This window comes from Periplaneta americana, chromosome 8 (genome assembly GCF_040183065.1).
Source record: "Periplaneta americana isolate PAMFEO1 chromosome 8, P.americana_PAMFEO1_priV1, whole genome shotgun sequence".
Classification (NCBI taxonomy): Eukaryota; Metazoa; Arthropoda; class Insecta; order Blattodea; family Blattidae; genus Periplaneta; species Periplaneta americana.
In genome coordinates this window covers 96452349-96463144 of record NC_091124.1, presented here as the reverse complement: position 1 = coordinate 96463144, position 10796 = coordinate 96452349, and the positions used below count along the sequence as shown (strand labels likewise).

At 36.0% G+C, this 10796-nt stretch overlaps 1 protein-coding gene across 7 annotated transcripts in view; it reads left to right on the top strand.

Moving 5' to 3' along the window:
- The first annotated feature begins 9125 nt into the window (after positions 1-9125).
- Positions 9126-10796, top strand: part of LOC138704910 (uncharacterized) — a 148043-nt gene continuing 146372 nt past the window's right edge. For 2 of the 7 annotated variants that reach the window (XM_069833311.1, XM_069833309.1), the window contains exon 1: positions 9126-9354. The gene's annotated coding sequence lies outside the window, so the exon portion shown is untranslated. The remainder of the gene's footprint in view (positions 9355-10796) is intronic. The other 5 variants (XM_069833310.1, XM_069833304.1, XM_069833308.1 and 2 more) reach the window with 4 other exon arrangements.

The following is a 10796-nucleotide window of genomic DNA, read 5'->3' as shown; positions in this document are numbered from 1 at the left end:
CACTTCTGTATCGACTCTATGGCAGCTCTGAATAAGCTCTATCCGATACTATAAATTCAATACTCTGTCCGGTACACGATGATCGAAGCTCCTAAACGTTGACGAGTAGTCTCGCCGATGACAAAGTTCTATCTATCGAGTCTTCGCCGGGAGAAAGACTATTACGTTGGGCCGCCGACACCAACAAAAACTCAGTGTGTCGTGCCGTCGACACGAAAAGAAGTCGTAGTCCTATCGACACAAAACGAAGTAGTTATTGTGCCCTGTATGTAGGGCCGCCGACACGTTAAGAAGTTGTGTTTGTGCCCTGTATGTAGGGCCGCCGACAAGATAAGAAGTTGTGATTGTGCCCTGTATGTCGGGCCGCCGACACGATGAGATGTTGTGGTTGTCTCCGCTCCCCGTCACCCTTATTTATAAAAACCTACACTACGCTAAAACTAACTATCCTATTGGTTAAAAACTACGTCACTTAACCGGCCTAAAATCTATTCTCTATTGGTCCAAAGTGACCTCATAAGCTAAACCAAGATCTCTTCTTATTGGGCGCGAAATATGTCATCTCTAAATTTAGACTTTGGATTTCCCACAACATCTAATTAGTTTATAGATCTCTCAAGAATACCCGTTCTTTGGAAAACCCAAGCTTGGCAGTATCTTTCCCACGGGTCCAGTCCAACTTTAGGATTTTACGCATCGCCGAGTGTCTATATACAATCCCGCACAAGGTGGCCCTAAATCTGTCCGATGCTGACAGGTGACGAGAGGGTGTGAACCATCTGCGTGTGAAACTAATTCTAACCAAGTCGCTGGGACATCCCCGCGAATACATGTAACAAAAATATGGAGATATCACTTCGCTATTAAATCGGTCTCTCCCTCTCCTAATTACTGCTTCAAGCAATGTAATCATATTTTAGATTTATATTCTTCCAAGTCCTGAGTTTGACTTTGCGTTGTATGTCAATGCTACTGTATGTTCTTGTTCATCAATATGATTGTATTTTATGAATATTTTCTTGCTTAATTCAGGAACAATTTGAATTTGCTTCACTTTCATCGAAACATTTTTTTTTTTCATTTTCTTCTGTCAAATTTGAGTTGTCTTTTTCGTTGGCGATTAGAGACTTCAAGTTTTTAAAATCGATTTGTGCTGTTTAAGTTACCTCATAGGGTTTCCACTAGCTTTAGCCATTTTCACTAGCATTATCCGTTGTTCAGAGTGAATACTGTTCGTCCTTTTTTTCTTCGTTCATTTAAAGGATGGATTGAATCTGCTTTATTCCATGTGTGTTCTTTTTTCCGGGAATTTATCCTGAAGACATATTATAATACTATTGTCAAATACAATGTTATCATCAGAAATATCTTGCTCTGGTGTCATTTCCATTTGTTGCAAGTCAATCTGTGATACAAAATGAAATGTTAGAATTCCATTGTTATGCCGCAATTTTTTCTTATGAAATTAGCAACATTCAAAAAGCGAATCATGATTGTATTAGTTGAAGTAATACAATACAATATTATAGTTAATGTTGGGTTATCAGTAGGGAGACTAAACGTTGGATTTCAATGAATAATCTGAATCGAAATATTCGCCCTCAGACCTAAATATGGAAAATGTTTTATAATAGGCTACTCTGGAAATTTCAGATGGTGGAGAAGAAGTTAAAAACTCACCTTTTTCATTTAAAAATTATTTTAAAAGTATTGAACTCATTTATAAGAATATATTTAATTATAACTTAAAACCATTACAGAGCTAACTGAGCTTCAAAATAAAATGTCAAGGCTGAGGTGCAAGCTTGCAGTTACTAACAAATCTAGAATACAAGTAAACTGTAGATAGGTTTGTAATAACCGTGCCTTAATATTGCAACAAACCAGAGCCACACGGACCATATGCTGGATTATATAGAATCTATGGACGTCCTATATTGTTGATGGAAGGAGAACTTCTCTATTTTTAGTTATGAATGTGGTCACACAATAGTTATTTGGATATTTCATTCTTAAGCTAAAGTTTTCAAAAACACACTATATAGTAAGTAACAACAAACATCCTGCCTAGGACTCACGTTACGGAATGCGCGCTGGTTCGAGTCCTCATGGGGGAAGAAATTTTCTCATGAAATTTCGGCCAGTGTATGGAACCGGTGCCCACCCAGCATCGTGATGCACTTGGGGAACTACGATAGGTAGCGAACTCTGGTTATAAAACCCAGCTATAACGGCTCGGGGGATCATCGTGTTAACCACACGATACCTGCATTCTGGTTGGATGGTCGTCCAAATCTTCTTCGGCATGTGGACGTGAGGCCAGCAGCCGGCTGGTCTCGTTGGTCATGGTTCTTCATGGGCTGTCGTGCCTCAGATTATTATAGGTCTGCATGTTGTTGCAAAATGCAGATACAATACTTTTAAATTACATACACTGATTCAAATATTCATTCAGAGAAGACTATGGTAACTGTGTCACTTACAATAGTTTTAACGGGACATTATTGCGAAAGGAGGCAGTCGACAAATTCTTAAGTGAGATACAATACTTTTCTACGTATAAAATGTATGAATGTTGGTTACAATATTTCAATATTGCGCGATTACTGCCCAAATATCCAGCCGATCTTAATCATATTTATTCCACAGATGGTCTGTTATGAAACCTTCAGGTCTACGATAAAAACTCAAATTCTTCAAAATGTCAGTTACAATGTTCTTCCTAAGGACCGTCGATTAATTCGTCAATTTAAGCACAGAAACTTAATCATAAACAAAAGAAAAAAAGATATTTTGAATTCAATATTTTCTAACGCTAATAGAAAAAAAAAAGAGTTCAGACAAGTTTGGGGGAGCAGTGTTCCCCATGCCCCCCCATAACTCCGCCTATGTATGCGGTGGTTGTAATAATAATAATAATAATAATAATAATAATAATAATAATAATAATAATAATAATAAGTTGGTAGGTCTATTATTATTATTATTATTATTATTATTATTATTATTATTATTATTATTATTATTATGTCTTCCGACATACTCGGCTTAATTTGAAACTTCCGCTCACGAAGCAGTTTGAGATCGCCGTTATTTAGTAAATCTATTGTTTGAGACAAGAAGCATGGAACGGAACACAACTCTGAGCGCTTTCAACCAGTGCAGTGCAGTGTCTTGGAACAGTCACTGTTTCATTGGTTCTCTTACATACAGTAGGCTCAATACAACAGAGAGCAGTCGATACGTATTGTACTCTGCATCAAACGAGTTCAATGTGGACTACCCCGCTGTCAGCTGATGGGAGCTAGCAATTGACGTTAGATGGCTGACGTTAAAACATTCATTGACAATTGACGCGAAAGTAAAAAAAAACAATATAAAAAATCGACAGAGAAAGAAAGACGAAACATATCAATGTTAACAATGTGTGCACAATAAATATCACCAAGAGAGCTATTAAGCACTCGCCACGTGTGAACTGTAACTTGGCAACTCTACCGTTGTTACCATAGCAACTGGCCTACCACGCTATGTGACATTCAGTTGTTTTTCTGATCGCAGCGCTACTGTCCTGCCCATCTTTAAAAAAAATAGGTATAAAACCAACGAGTTAGAAAGCTCTTCTAACTCGTCGTATGAAACACTTACTGTATCGAAGTGCGAGTGTTTCGAATCGCAGAACATCTCAATGTGTCAACACCGTCCAAGATTGTCATGTACGTATACCATGACTAATTGTGGAGGTACGACCGAAGGCTATGCCGTACGCAATTTTGTACGACTATTTTAGTGAAGAGAAAACATTTTTTTGGAACTTATAATGTTCATCTGTAATTAAAATAAAATCAAAGGTTAATTCGTCCCTTTTTAGACAAGTTTTCTTCATTCAGTATGTCGTTTACTAATATGGAAAAAAAAACCTGCTTTAAACGGATATGGTGACTACGCTTGCTATGCAAGTCATAATTTGTCATCTGCAGCTCTAGGTTATAATATTACGATTCTAATAATAAATTAATTGTAGGTAAAAGTGCACGTGTCGACTTGAAAGATTAAATTTAAATTGTTTTAATTGTTGATGTTGAAATAACATAGCACAAGAAATGACAGTAGGTGTGAATATCACTTCTGCATAGCATAGAGTTTTGGAGTTTTGTACTTGACACAAATAGGTTTATGCAGGAAGAAATCACTCTTGCAACATTAGAGACCAGAGTTCTTTCACTTCCTGTAAATAATAAGAATGTTTTTTCATCATGAATAGTGTTATGACAAAATTAAGAAATCGAATGACGACGCAGATGTTATTGTCAATATTATTATAGGCACGTACTCATCAATCTAAACATACAAGGAACATGTTGCACAATTTTTAACCATCGGAAGACATTTTCAACTTATTCATTTCAAAAATGTCCATTGATTTATGTAGTGACAATTGTGTCACTACAGGCATAGGCGGAGAGAGAACCGTTTGCGGGGGGGGGGGGGAAGGGGGGAAAGCAAAACCATAGAATCTCCTTATAACGAGATTATGAGGGACATCATTTACCTCCTCCCCCCGTTATAACTTAACCGTGGTAGGCTACAGCATATCGGAATATGATCATTTAATAAAGGTATTTTCTGAGGGCATGTTTCTTACAGTGTTACATCCATATCCGCGATGTTTCAGACCGAGTTGTATAGGGCTTGAACTGTAGGCCTACTGTATAAATTATAATAGGGCATAACTTAAAATAATCTCCCTCTTTTCCTCTCTCGTACAGAAACACATGCATAAATCAATAAAACTACGTAATAGTGCTAAAAGGTACTTTTTATATGAAGCTTACCTTCCTGAAGATATATGAAATGTAAACTCTAATTATTTTATTTAATCTCGTCTTTAAGTTTACACATTATGCCGGTCTCACTTTTCTTTTTTCTGCATTGTTGTGCAGTATGTTATTCATACATCTTCAATCTTCAAGTGTTGGCCTGAACACCCGCAGACTTCTAACACTTGAGTGTACAGAAACAATGCAGTGCTTCCATTCCTCAAATGAGGTAGGCCTATAGGAATTCTTAAACATTTAGAAATTTAAAATAAATATTATAGTCTAGACACATGATCTGAAAACATTAATTCATCAATTTAAACACAGAAACTTAAACATTAACAAAAGCAAAAGGGATCTTTTGAATTCAAGATTTTCTAACGTTAATAGAAAAAATGAGTTCAGATAAGTTTGCCTCATGCCCCACCATAACTCTGCCTATGACTACAGGCTTCCCGGTCGGAAATGCCAGAGACAATGGCGAATATTCAGAGCATGCTACGCATGCACTGCATGCCTTTTTATTTAAAAAAACACATACTCTATAATTCAGATTATTATTATTATTATTATTATTATTATTATTATTATTATTATTATTATTATTATTATTATTATTATTGTTACAATTTTATTTACATTTATTTTTCTCGTTTTATTTTCCTCAAAAAGTTAAATACTGCTGTATTTAGTTTAAATATAACAGGTTAGACTGCATTCAGTTATATACCCTGTATGCAGCGTTTGGCAAAAATGCCTTTTGAAGCCTTGGAGTGTATTATTGTTTACAAATCTCACAAAAGCGCCGAGCAGAGAAGCGGTATGTCAGGGTGAAATACCAGTCAGTTTGGATGCCATAAAAGCTGAGAGTAAGGATGCATGATATATAGCAGTGTGGATTGTCTTACACATTTCTGCCAGTTTGACCGTTTATTTACAGTGTAGTATGATTTCGTGACATGTGCAGCAGTGACATGATACAATTATATTTGTTATTTTATTTAATGTAAAAATGGGTGACTGTAACGAGTGTATCAGTATGGGAAAACTTAAATTAAAACATTTCCTACATTCGAACTTCGAAGAAAAGCAAATGATATTTTCTCGAGACAAGCCAGTAATTAAATTAATAGTGGTTGGATTTCACATAAACAAATAAATATACTGGTAAGTCCACAGAATTATATTTTGAAAGTTAAACAATGTAACTTTATTCTCTATAATAATAATAATAATAATAATAATAATAATAATAATAATAATAATAATAATAATAATAATAATATAATAATAATACCGGTAATAATAATAATAATAATAATAATAATAATAATAGTAAGGAATGATGTCTAGCCACGCCCAATTTATTGAGAGAAATTAAAACAATTGCATAGTGCATGCCTTGGTGTTAACTTCACGCTTCGTCACTGGCCGGAGATGACAGCAGTGAAAGCATAAAAAGGTTTCAATATAATTTAATCAGATGAGCAGTTCTAAAAAGAGATATGCACAGTATAATCGTTGTATTGGCCACTATATCTCATTATCTCCTGGCTTAATTCCCTCATGAATCATGAGTGATGCCTTATTGGTGAGGTTCAAACCTGTCTTCGGACAGTCGACAAAACAAATCTCCCTTTAATTTTAGTTCATAAATATTGTGCATTCTGTTATACGGTAGGGCTATATTTAATAACTTAAAAATCGGTAACAGCAAATTAATTAAATATGTAACTTCGGTGTAAAAGGTAATTTTGAAGCATTCATTTATAACCATAAATGAATGCGTCCAATAGCTGAATAAACTTATATCCTTGATCAATCAAATGGTTCAGCTAGTACAAAATATGTCTAAGAAATTATTTTCTTTTCTACTGAAACATGTATTATAGAATTGTTGGTTACACCCTTATTCGAGGGAGGTCTTCAATTATATAATAAATCAAGGAGGTAGGGAAGTTATTTAGCGTAGACTATAGGCCTAGATAAGGACTTCGTTTGTTTATTTACCGGTACATATCGTATGTGTTCACTGATGGTTCAATAAAATTGTAGATTGCTGTTTGTGGGTAGGTAATGATGCTCAGAAATGAAGCAATACAAAATTCTGTATGCCTCAGTTGTGAACAGGGGGAGTTTTTGCAATGAAATGACGACTATTGCAGCATAATCATTGATTGGTATAGGCCTACCCGTTGATTTTCTTATTAGCAACATCTTTGCTATTATAGTAGGCCTACCCCTTGAGAATAGGGGCGCGGGATAGAGGCTGTCCTCACACATAGGGCGCTTGAGTGTGTCCATTGTACTACCACAGTCTAATATATGTGTTAGACTGTGGTACTACCACAGTCTACTATATACAGTCGCGAAGCACAATATGTAGTAAAAATGAAAACATGGGTAGTTGCCCACCACTAGGATCGCTACTATCGCCTCATCATCACAGATCTCTCCTAGCAGATGGCAAAATATGTTACACTCTCGTTGTCGTGTTCTTTTGGAAAAATTAACACCTTCCTTCCATTATTTAAATATTAAATGGATAAAGTTCATTTATTATTTTAATGAAGCATATTAAATTCCACCATAAACTCGAAGATACCTGCAAGAAATAGGTTAATATTATTTTTGTTTGTGCAAAACGAACTGAAATTTACTATAATCGCTTCACTCATTCAAGATTATAGCGATAATGAACTATGAAACCAATAAATATTAATTTGCATTTCCCTTTACAGCAATAATATAATAACAATAATAATGGAAATATGAATTAATGGGAGTAAAGTCTGAAAATGTACAATTATTCAAGGACAGCTGATACAGACGTACAATTAGCGCAAAGCTTTTGTTTCTCAGCTGCAGGTAATAACAGAACAGGTTTATTTGAAACATCAAATAAAGTTGGAACTGCATTCCAGATTAATTAATTTTTGTTTTCATTCATAAATTGTGTGTTTTCGAAATGAAGAGAGCAAAACTTTATATTATTATACAGATATCCTTCATTCTTTGTCGTTAGATCTTCCCTCCTGCTGTTTATTAACCACTTTTTGCATCTAGAAGTAAAATAAGAAATAGATGTCAGGATTTTTCTTCATGAGCATCAATGCGAAATACGCAACAACCTAGCTAGCACTCGATGGAAATACGACTCAGTCCACTCTAAATCCAAAGTCGACCGTGGACAGTAGAGTTGGGCAACACGATTCTTTTTCAGAAGTCGATTCCAACGATTCAATCACACATTACGAATCGATTCTAATGATTCGTTCACGATTCTTCTCAGTCTGCGATTCCAACTATTCTTTTGAATCGTCAACGAGTTCACGATTCTTCCCAGTCTGCGATTCCAACTATTCTTTTGAATCGTCGCAAGACACTTTCCTTTGCAAACCACGCGTAGAACAAAAAGTTCTACATCTCTCTCATAGATGGCATAAGAGGCGAGACATTGGATTGTCTCTTTCCCATTGGCTGGAACCATTCAGTATGAACTCCATTAGTCTACAAAATTACCCAAGATAATGTCTCTAAATTATAATTTATCAACTGAACCTTATTATGAAGTACATTTTTTGCATTACATCTCTATTTAACTATGCAAATTTCAGGTTTGTGTTCATTATTTTCCATACTTAACAAATGCAGTACATATTTTGATTTCACTCTCGCTCGGGAGCATTCGACACGGTTCGGAAATGTCCGTTGACAGGTTACATCAAACAACGAATAGAATCGTGGGTTACGATACCATGCCGATTCCTTCATATTCTTTTGAATGACGATTCGTTACGATTCGTTTGAACGACGATTCGTTACGATTCTTTTGAACGACGATTCGTTGATACCACGAATCGATTCTTACGATTCTTTATTATTAGTCGTTCGAATGAACGATTCGTTCACGAATCGACCCAACTCTAGTGGACAGTCTATTGTTTCTAGTTGCTAACCGCTTGGAGCGCTTTATCGTGAGATTTGCAAAAAATCACCTCAAGCTTCGCGACTGTATATAGTAGACTGTGGTACTACCCGGAATGGAATGGTGCTTTGTCAAACGTTCACACAGCGTTTTCTTACACCCTAATTAAGGAAGTCAATATTCGAGAATATAATGCATATAAGGGGTTACCTGAATTGTCTTGAGATAGTTTATTTCTCGAGGAATGTGTGTGATTCACCAGCGCGCCCTAAATATCGCAGTTTATTTTATGGAAGAATCATATCCTATGCATTATAATTGCTGCGTGAGACGCATTCTGTAAAGGTGCATCTACACGGTTCAACTTTATTCCATTACCGGCTTACCGCCGTGCGTGATCATATGATCAGGGAACGCATGTGTTTATTTAAACTATTGAAAAAATAATACTGCGTTATGGATTTGAATTTTGGAAGTTCCTATTGGTTCAGAAGATATGTGACAACGCTGTCATTGCGATGTTCATTCCCGAGACACAAGTAAGAGCTGTGTGCAGTGTAGTTATCTGTTCGTCTTCATGGCCTGGAATAGAATGGCAGTCTTTGCGTAAGTATTGCTTTTATAGCATTGTTTGAAGATATTTATTAGGATATTTATGTTGACCGTACTCTAGAATAATCATAGCTTCTGCTGCATTGCTAAGGATGTTTAGTATTTCATTACGACGCAAGTGTACAGCGTAGTAATAATTATTATAAATGTGTCGTAGTGTATGAACACGCTTGGCGTTGATGAGTTCACCGCATAGTTCATTCATTCTATGAGTGCAGCTTGTACCATTGATTTAAAAATTAAAATATATGTTATTTTCATCGATCCATTTATTTTACATGAACCTGTGCATTATATATATATATTCCACACCTGTGGAGTAACGGTTAGCGCGTCTAGCCGCGAAACTAGGAGGCCCGGGTTCGATTGCCGGTGGGAGCAAGTTACCTGGTTGAGGGTTTTTTTCCGAGGTTTACCCTCAACCCAATATGAGCAAATGCTGGGTAACTTTCGGTGTAGGACCCCGGACTCATTTCACCGGCATTATCACCTTCACCTCATTCAGACGCTAAATAACCTAAGCTATTGATAAAGCGTCGTAAAATAACCTGCTAAAATAATAGTATTAGTAATTTGCTAGGAGACGTCGTTGCATATAGACCACTTTTACACTAAACCTAACCTTAGTTTATACAACGTATACTAAAACCTTAACCTAACCTATCACAGATTTAGGAAAAGGTTAGGTTATGTCAGTTTAGGGTTTTAGTATAACTTGCAAAAACAAATTTTAGGTTTAGTGTAAAAGTGGAAAATTACCCTAGTATTACTTCATTTAAAATATAAACACACAATTCTCTTACGCCTGTTATTATTCGGTTGAGAAGCTTTTATCATCCAGTCTCTTGTCAAAAAATCTGAAAGTTAGAATTTAAAAAAACAGTTAGCCTATATTACCGGTTGTTCTTTATGGTTGTGAAACTTGGACTCTCACTTTGAGAGAGGAACATAGGTTAAGGGTGTTTGAGAATAAGGTACTTAGGAAAATATTTGGAGCTAAGTGGGAAGTTACAGGAGAATAGAGAAAGTTACACAACACAGAACTGCACGCATCGTATTCTTCACCTGACATAATTAGGAACATTAAATCCAGATGTTTGAGATGGATAGGGCATGTAGCACTTATGGGCGAATCCAGAAATGCATATAGAGTGTTAGTTGGGAGGCCAGAGGGAAAAAGACCTTTAGGGAGGCCGAGAAGTAGATGGAAAGATAATATTAAAATGGATTTGAGGGAGGTGGGATATGATGGTAGAGACTGGATTAATCTTGCTCAGGATAGGGACTAATGGCGGGTTTATGTGAGGGCGGCAATGAACTTCTGGGGTCCTTAAAAGTAAGTAAGTAAATAAGGGGATTAACACTGAAAAAAAGCCATCGATATTATTGAATGAGACGACACTCTAAATAATGTGGAAAGCATATTTATTGAACCT